The sequence below is a fragment of the Peromyscus maniculatus genome, chromosome 18 (genome assembly GCF_049852395.1).
Source record: "Peromyscus maniculatus bairdii isolate BWxNUB_F1_BW_parent chromosome 18, HU_Pman_BW_mat_3.1, whole genome shotgun sequence".
NCBI lineage: Eukaryota > Metazoa > Chordata > Mammalia > Rodentia > Cricetidae > Peromyscus > Peromyscus maniculatus.
Genome location: NC_134869.1, coordinates 29,626,472 through 29,636,772, shown reverse-complemented (window position 1 = coordinate 29,636,772; position 10,301 = coordinate 29,626,472).

The following is a 10,301-nucleotide window of genomic DNA, read 5'->3' as shown; positions in this document are numbered from 1 at the left end:
TCAGACATTTCAGAGTTTGGCTCTGTTTTGCTAAAAGGAATTGAAAAGAACTTAGCCTGAGTGGTTTATAACACATGTAAAAAATTAGAAAATCGAAATTAGTTTGGACATTAATCCAAAGTCAATCAGTAATATTGCACTTCAATTTGCTGGATGTTTGTATTTGATTTTTCTTTAAACAAAGCAGTCATAGCTGAAAATTACTCGATCAGAGAGCAAAATGATTTCTGAAGTTTTATTTTCATCCACTGAGCTTCTGCCACGTAGCTTGAGAATCTGTCACTCTTGAGGAAGTGCAGGACAAGGACAGAGTTTAATATTTTCTTTTGCATTTCTCAGAGTCATCAATACTACTTAGTCTTAGCTGCTCTTTTCTTGGGATACTGTGAGCTCTTGCTATAAGTTGTATGCGTCACAACAAAACCTTGTCACTCCATCACGCAAAATTGTTTGGCAATGAAACAAACTAGAATTAGTTTTTTGGGGGTATGATCGGACAGACTTAACTTGAATTTGTTTGCACCCCACTGCTCTGTCTACTTCACTCTTCCTACGGATGCCAAATGTTTTCAGTTCAGTGGTTTTAGAATGCATTTGAGCTGTAGTTGGAAAGAAAACTGGCTGCTTTTCCATGTTCCCACTCTTATTATCTGTGACCGTTTTAATGACGTTTGTTCTTCTGCAGTAAGTTCTGCTTTTTTTTCTACTCCTCATTTAAAAACAAATATACTTTGGGTTTTTAATGTGTAGTATATTGACATTAACTTAGGGGAGAAAGATTTTTCTTCTATAGGAGGAGTTTTAGTAAAAATGTATTTCCAATTATTCAGTGTTTTATAATATCATTCAAGAAGATTTTATGCACAATTTTCACTCTAGAAAATGGATATTTGTATTTTAATTGGTGACTCACATTGTTGTTATATGTATATTTCCATTTCTGATTGGTGTCTTATTTTAACATATATGTATATTATATGTAAAATATTTATTGTCTTATTTAATGTTGTAGTTTTCCACAACTCCAGGACAATATGTGAAGACAGGATTTTTACCAGGAAAACTGACTTATGCTTTATGATACAGTGGGTGTTTCAACATATTGGTCATTAATATTTCATGCTTTCAAGAGATGTATGAAAGTCAGGATTAGGAACAGTAGAATAGAGCCAGATGTAGTTCGCATCTATAATCCTGGCACTTTAAAGGCTGAGACAGGAGGATTGGTGTGAGATCAAGGACATTCAGGTAAGATATATAAATATACATTATATGTATATGGAAATCATGCCTGGTACTGGAAATGTAGCTAACTACCTGTGGCTTCTGCAGTCATGGATATTGGAAGAGAACCTACAGCTGCCAATTTGCTAAATCATCATAATTCCTAACTGCATTCTAAATATTTACCCTTATACTCTGTCTTCGTTGGGGTTACTATTACTGGGTGAAACACCATGATCAAAAGGCAAGTTGGGGAGGAAATTTGGCTTAGGCTTCCACATTGAATTCATCATTGAAGAAAACCAAGAGAGGAATTCAAACAAGGCAGGAACCTGGAGGCAAGAGCTGATACAGAGGCCACGGAGGAGTGCTGCTTATTGGCTTGTTTTCCATGGCTCACTCAGCCCACTTTCTTAAAGAACCCAGAACCACCAGTCCAGGGATAGCACTACCCACAGTGGCCTAGGCCCTCTGCTATTGGTCATTAAATAAATAAATGCCCTACAGGTTTGCCTATAGCCTGATCTTATAGAGGCATTTTCTCAGTTAAGGCCCTTCTCTGATGATTCTTTATCAAGTTGACATAAACCTAACTAGTATATACCCACAGATAAATATTGGTCTAATTCTCATCAAAGAAATGTCTCCTTGTAACAGAGGTAGTTATTGAAAACTAGAACCCACTGAAATCCAGAGAACAAGTGGGCATGTGGTATCTAGTCTCAAGTGATTCATCTACATCACAACTCTGGCATCTAAGGCTCAGAGAACCTTAGATGAAAAGAAGACTTTTCATTGAGGAAAAGAGGACTGAAAGAACCAAGAGAACATGATGTCTGCTGGGAGGTGATGTCTTCTAGAGAAGTCAGGAAAACTGCACCCATGATCTCAACAACAGGGACGCCTGAAAAAGACCTGAACAAGAGTGATACTGACAAACCTTAATGAAAGAGGAAAAAATCTCACAGGGCCCCAACCCTACATAAAAAACTGCAATGCAGCTAAATTGTGTGGAAAGTGGAAAAAATAGTCTACCCCAGAGGAGAGTCCCCCAATTAGTTATCCAGTACCAAGTGGTCAGCTTTGAAATAATATACATTCAAGTAACATTATACAGATTGAGAGGGTTGCATACACAAATATACGTGTGTGTGTGTATGTTTGTGTTGTGTGTGTGTAGCAACAAATAAAAAGAGGCCAAAAGCCATGAATTTGAGAAGGAGTGAGGAGCAATACACGTATATGGAAAGGGTTGGAGAGAAAAAAAGAGAAAGCTGAAGAGGAGTTAACTTAATATATTTTCAAATTTCAAAACAATTAATTAAAAACACACATGAAATAAAATAAAATAAAATAGAATAACAAACAAATAAAAACAGGACTATAAAAACCAAAGTACAGAGTATGGTTTCCATGCTATATCAATTTGCATATGTTAAGGAGTTATTTACTTAAAAAGTTCTCCAGGAACTGTCTGAAGCAGAATGGAAGGGTAAGATCATCAGCTGGACTGTGGGTGGTATCAAAGGGAGAACCTTCTGTTCTGGGTCTGTTTTCAGGCAGAAAGGAGGTATAAGACTGAAGAGAGGGAATAACTTGAGTCAATGCTTGGGTGTATTGTAGACACAGCTACTATAATTATGCTTCATAAGTAAAATATTTTAACATACAAATAGAACAATCTATGACATTATCTTGATTAGTTCCAATATATGAACTATTTGACCTCAATTTTAAACTAGATTATTCCAGCTGAAGACTATGTACTTGAGACTCTTCTATTATCTTTTGAAAGTATACATGATAAAATTGGATAGATATTTATAATTTTTGTAGATTAGAACTTTTTAAACAAATACAATCACAATGCATCAATCTACAGTTCATTAATTTTTAAGAAGTCTTTTTCCTTTATAATTATCAACTTAATAGAATACACATAAACTTATGTGCCAGAAACTCTATAGAGCAACGTAACAGCAGTGAATGGGAAGGAAATTTTTTTTTTTTGCTTTTTATAATATTCCTTGTTTACTGTGTCTGCATCTCTTGGCATTCCAGACTGTTGGTTCCTAGCAGCACTCAACTTGTGAGTATTCAGGCTTCTGTCCAAAAAGCAAGGGTAGAAATGAATTGTTTTTATTACAGGCAGAAGCTTCACAGGTCTGCTTTCTTCTCTCTATCAGTGATCATCAATATTCCAAGGAGAGCCTCCCTCCTGGAAAGAACATAACATGCAGCTGTAGTTTAAACAGCATTTGATACATAGACGGCCTCAATGAAAATTACCTTATGCTGACATAATTCACCCTTGTAAAAGTTTGTAGTCAGTACCATCAAGTTAGAGCTAAAGAGACTTTTTCTTTCATTTACAGTTGAGGTAATGAAGTGATTAAAATTTGTGATAGAGTGTTAGATAACGACTTTTATGCTGGAAGAATACCATTTTAGGAATAATGGGCTACTTCTTGTTACTATAGGCTTTAATTATTCTCTTGTATTCTTTTTTAAAATGTATTTATGTGTGTCTGTGCGTGCATACATTAGCTGATGTATGTGTGCATATGACTGTTGCACCTTCAGAAGTCAAAGAGAGTGTTGGATTCCCTGGAGAGTTAGTTTCAGGCAGTTGTGAGGAACACAGTACAGGTGCTGGGAACTGACTCAGGTCCTCTGCCAGAAATGTAATTGTTCTTAACTGTTGACCTGTTTCTACAGTCCTTCATATTCTTTTCTTTTCTTTTAACATATTAGAAGCAAGTAACATTTTATCCAGTAATCAATTCATTTGTGTATATGTAGTTATACAATGGTAGGTCTAGAATGCTTGGTGATTATCTAACTAAATATATTTTCTTTTTCATTAGTTAGGAAATAGACAAGACCAAGTGACTTGTCAAACGTCTCATAAGCTAATTGGAGGTAGACCCAGGAACCTGACTCTCAGTCCAATACATTTTTCCTTTTATTATTGTCTTATGCTTTCATATAGATGGTCTAATTCATAAGCAATGGATTATTGTTTGTATTTGAATACACACTAGAGGATATTTTTTGGAAGGAAGTGGAATCTAAAGAGAAATAAAATTGGAAAAATTGTTGCATTGGCTTTCAGTGAGAAAAGAGCTAGCTAAGGGGGAATGAGACATCATTTCAGATATATGTAAATGTAAATGTAAATATGAGACAAATGAGAACAAAATTAGGACAGACGTGCCCCTCTCTTCGTGTCTAAGAAAAGAGATGATGGAGAGAGCTCATAAATTGGCATGCAAGATGGGTGTTTCAGATTGCTTTCATTAAAAGCCAAGGATGAATCCAGGTTGTGAAAAAGAAATTTGGGGTCAGTTTGTGAGGTCTGATTAGAGAGAGTAAAATACTAGGCAATTTCACTTGTATTTCTAGACCTATGTAGTGTGTTATATTTCCAAAGCCAGGATACAGAGTAATAGAAATCTACGTTAGAAAGAATTTAGATGCGTATGCTGATTCTCTTGCCTGACCACTTGACTGAGGTCTCTCATCAGTCACAAGTCCCTTTGTTTCCTGTCCTCTAACACACACACACACACACATACACACACACACACACACACACACACACACACACACTCAAGACCCATGGAATGTTAGCATGACCCGTCTGATGTGCTTATGAAATAGTAAAGGGCCACATATATTTTAATCAGCTTTTGTAAATAACTGGGTTTGGAGTAGTTCATTGCTTCCATAAAAACTCTGTGTGGCTTTACCAGTAGCAGAAAGACAGGAGCAAGTAATTTATAGTTTGCCCTCCTAAAGGCAACTCTTATGCATAGCACAGCCCTTGGAAGAAAAAATAAAAGCTTTTCTCTGACATACACAATATGATTTCTATAGCATTTTTTTACAGGTATTTGAAAGTAAAGTATATCAATATGATGGGACCAAAAATTAAAGTCAATAGTTAAATTTAATACATTAATATTTATTATTCAGTGGCAACCTCATTATTACTCACCACAAAGGAGAAGTCCACTGAAATCTATTCTTGGTCCTCATTTAGGAGTGGGCATTTGTGAGATATTTCATAAACACATAGTGATATGTTCTGCAGTTGAAGCAAATCTTCCCATGTTCAAATGCTGCTTTTATGATTTACGTCTAGTTGCTTTTGGTTTGGTTATTGATAACTTCATTCATTTGTATTTTATGACCCAAGGTGTCCATATATCTATTGTATAAATTTAGGAAGCTGTATGGATAACATTCTATAAATTTTATGTTTTTCATTTGACAGACATTCAATAAGAGGAAAACAATAGGATATAATTCATATTCATATGAAAATTTCTGTCAATTCTTATGTGAATATACAAGAACTAGCATACTACTCTCTTGATTTATCTAAAATATTGATCCATGGGAGTAAAAACTTCTATATATCGAATCTATAAATTTAGAATATAAATTTTAAAAAGATGGTAAATTCTTAAAAGTATTAAAAATTTTATCCTTTTCTCATAGCTACTTCAGATATTGGATTTTCTGTCCTCCCCAAAGCCTTTGGGAATATATAAAAAAATGTTTTTTGTTCCAGTGTTTGAGTATAAGAAACAAAAGAATTTATGTGTGTCTAGATGGGAGTGTGTAGCCAACTGGCTAGACAAAGGAGCTAGCACTTCATTACAGGTTTACAAAATTACTATGAAAAAATGTTGCAGAGGTGGGGAGGATCTGGGAGGAGTTGAGGGAAGGAAAATAATGTGATCAAAATATATTGTATGATACTTTAAAAAATGTTGCTAACCATGAGAAAATGCAGATGATTCTATGATAAGTAAACATAGCTATAATGAATGCCATTCATTTAGAGCATTTCTATTTATATTTTATAATTAAAATGACCAATACATTAGCCATTTCTCTCTGTACACACATAAGCACACATACATAACACAAAATATTTTTCCCGAAAAACCTGAATTTTTAACAAGCTGTTATTGAATGTTGTTTATCAATTCATAGAACAATTCACACATTGATTCTTCTATTCATTCCAATGTATTTACTAGGTATGGATGTTTGTTTTATAATTCTAAAGTTCACTTATTTTATGGTTTTGAATTAAGAAAATTAAATTTATGGTTTTGAATTAAAAAAAAATCTGTCACCATCTATTTGTGTCTGGATCATTTTCAAGATCATTTAATATATGTAAATTCTAATCTCCAATGAATTTTAATTAAGATAACATATTGAGTCTTGCCTCACAATTTTTTTCCATCATCAGAGCCTGGAATATCAGATCTTTTTATAGGTAGTAGGAGAGTGAATATAAAATTCAAACTCAATAAAAATTTAGATGATTTTTTTTTCTGAAAGAGAATTATAAATCTCAAAATGCGTGGTATTTTATCTACTGTCATATATGGCAGTTTTCTAATGAATCTTACTAGCAAATGTCCTTTCACAATTTAATGTATATTTAATATTTTCATGTTGAATACATATATTTAAAATTATAAGTGCATATGTAACTGTTTCTGCAAGAGAGTTGCTTAGGTTTCTGTAGTACTCTGAAAACTTTTACTGATAAATTATTCTGCCACCAAGGTCATTCATTACAGGTTAGTTCTTGTCTCCCCTCCCCCACACAAAGGTCTGCTATGTATCACGCATTTTGATGAATTCTTATTAAATAGATTCTTCTGTCATTACACAGTAAATCCCAGACACACTTTGACCCTGAAAATAGTAGACAGGCTTATTGAGATGACTGTGAAAATATCCATGAAAAAATCAGCTTTTCTATATTATCGAGTTGTCTTAAGTTTTCTAGAAGACAGGGCCATGAAAGGACTAAGAGAATGATGGGATTTTAAAGGTATGATTAATTGAAATTCTTGTCTGAGTCAGTAGGGCTGGGTGTCACTCATCAATCTGATTTGATATAAGGGATAAGGGAATTCAAGGTTAGGCAAAGGTGAGGTTGGGATTTCAAGGGAGCTGGGCCGCTCTTTGTTCTCTCCTGAATGGAGATTATTAACCTACAACAGCCAGAAGAAAAGGAAAAACCTTTAAAGGGACTGCACTCTGTGAGCCCAAATTTTGCCTTGGAGTCATGCTTTGAGTTCAGCTTCCTTCTTATTTCATAGGATATTTTTATGCTAACTAAGCTATGAAAAAGAGCAGATGAGAATATGACTACAAACCTTAAATTCATTACGCTTTTATAAGGCAATGAATATAAATATTTGATAATCATTTTGCTACTTCCATATAGCAAACTAGAAGTTAATATACTTGCTAATATCCCTGTAGGTCAAGAAATAACAATTTTTTCTAAGTATTTAGAAACATTTGAGCAAAGGTATAGTTACTGTGTCTTACAAACATAGGGAGCTGGAGATATAGCTCAATGGTTACAAACATTGACTCTTCTTGCAGAGGACCCAGGTTCAGTTCCCAGTACCCAAGTGATGGTTTGAAACCATCCATAACTCCAGGTTCAGGTGATTTGAAAATTTTTTCTGACCTCTGTAGGCACCAGAAACACATTGTGTAATGTATACATGAAAGCAAAACACTCATATACATAATAAATAAAATAATTTTAAAACATCTTTATTAATATTTGGTTTAACCTCCAGCAGACTGCTGGTCATTGTTCCATGTGTGAATTTTACCTCCCAACTTAGTCATTGGTATTTCTAAATAGCTGCCATCTTTGTCTCTAGGATACTGGCCATACATCATTTGATCTTAGGATACAGTGGGGTTAACATGAATAAGGCCTGAAATAGTTTAGCTGGAGGGTAGAGGTATAAGTTCTCCTATGTCACAGTTTAATGTTGAAAGACACAGGAAACTATTGGGGACTTTTGAACAGTTAATGTGATGACATGGACTGAGTAATATTACAAAGTCTGCTGTGTGTGGAATGGATCGTAGGGTGGTAAGACTAGATGGTAATATAGAATCAGGGTGCTTCCTGAAAGAAGGGACTCATTCTCCAGATATGGAAAGTATAGTTGGTTCTCCATTTTCATTTGTTGGTTCAATCAGTGATTCAGTTTTGAAGGTGAACTAAACCTTCTCTTAGAGTGTCCTTGGCTGGTCACTGAAAAGATGATGATATCGGGAATCAACATTTCCTCTCTACCTCGGCTTCCTCTAAGCTTTGAAGTTTCATTTTGGCTGGGAAGGGACAGCATAGGGTGGACATTACTGCTTGGCAGCAACCTTTGTCAAATCCTACTTTGTGTTTGTTTTCTCAGGTCATTTTGCCTAATACACTGTTTGCATACTAAATTCTGCTTCCTGGAGACCACAAAACTTCAACAGATGGAAAGGGGAATGCAATAAGCAACCAAGTCAAGCAAGAGATGCTGCTGCTCTGGACTAGGTGTTCCTGATCAGTGACTCAGGAAGAATGGTTGTGGATATATTGCAAATTTGATGTGCAAAGTCAGAAAGATTAGAGTCAAGGTTGATTTCAGATTTTTGTTTTGAATAATTAGAAGCATGTTAAGAATGTTAAGAAGGAAGAGGAGGTAAAGTAGCAGCAACAGTAGTAGTAATAATCTGGAAGAATGCAAGAAAAATAAAATAATAGCTCAGTTGTGACATAGTAATTACTACATTAATTTGACAATAATTACTACATAAAATTGAGTTGACCAGTCTAAATTTTCAGTGAGTAGTCAAAAATGGGTAAATGCATGTTGCTGAATTTTCTCTTCAGGTCCCGCCAAGCCCCCACAGTCCTGCAGCCCACTTACAAAATAATCACTCAGAAGCTTACATTACTTATAAACTGTATGGCTGTGGCAGGCTTCTTGCTAGCTAGACCTTACATCTTAAATTAACCCATTTCTATAAATCTATACCTTGCCATGTGGTTTGTGGCTTACTGGTGTCTGTACATCTTTCTTCTCATGGTGGCATCTGGCAGCATCTCCTGACTCAGCCTTCCACTTCTCAGCATTCTCCTCTTTGCTTATCCTGCCTATATTATACTTCCCGCCTAGCTACTGGCCAATCAGCATTTTATTTATCAATCAGTCAGAGCAACACATTCACAGCAAAGAGAAAGACATCCTGAGAACATGCATTTGGATTTTGTCAGTCAGTTGTAGTATTTAAGCCATTGGTGTGTGGGAAACTTAACCAAAAAATAAGTGTGTATATTAGAGAGGAGTTTCTATTTCACACAATGACAAAGTTTGGAGGAGAAGCAAGTATGGTAAAAGATGAAAGAGGGATTGAATTAAGGGCAAATTGAAGAAAACATTTCAAGAAATAAGATTCCCTGACTCAAATGTAAATAGTAAAATGAAGTCTGAATGAATGTAATGGATCTTGGAACATGGGGTAGTTGTTGGCTGTGATAAGAGTAGCTTTAGTGGAGTAGTGAAGACTGAGTTACATAAATTCGGTAACTAATCAAAGTACCTGATACTACTCTAGAAAAACTGGGTAATATCTAGAATGAAGTATATAAAGTAGGGATTTATTAGGATGAAGACTATTATTTTATCAAAACCACATATCAGTTACAATAGACCAGAATACTTTAGTATAAATATTATATATACAATTATTTTCATAACTCCTTGCATCTGACCTTTTGTCCATGCAGCAAAACATCCAGAGGATGAGATTGTTTCTGCTCTTAGTTTGGGAAGCTTTAGCCCACAGACTTTGACTGTGTTTGGGCAGGTGGTAACAGCCTGGATGATATTAGTAGTCATAAAAACTGAGTTGTGTGGAATATTTCTTTATGCTGTATGAATATATGTCATTATGGTTGGCTTAATAAACAAGCTGATTGCCCGACATCTGAATGGAGTAAGTTTAGGCAGGAGAGCCAAACAGCATGCTGGGAAGGAGAAAGGCAAAGTCTGGAGTCAGAAGCAGACACAGAGAAGCAAGATGGACATGCCATACTAAGAAAAGGTACCAAGCCATGTGACAAAGCATAGATAAGAAATATGGGTTAATTTAAATGTAAGAGATAACTAGTAACAAGCCTGAGCTATTGGCTAAACATTTATATTTAATATTAAGCCTCTGTGTGGTTACTTGGGAGTGGC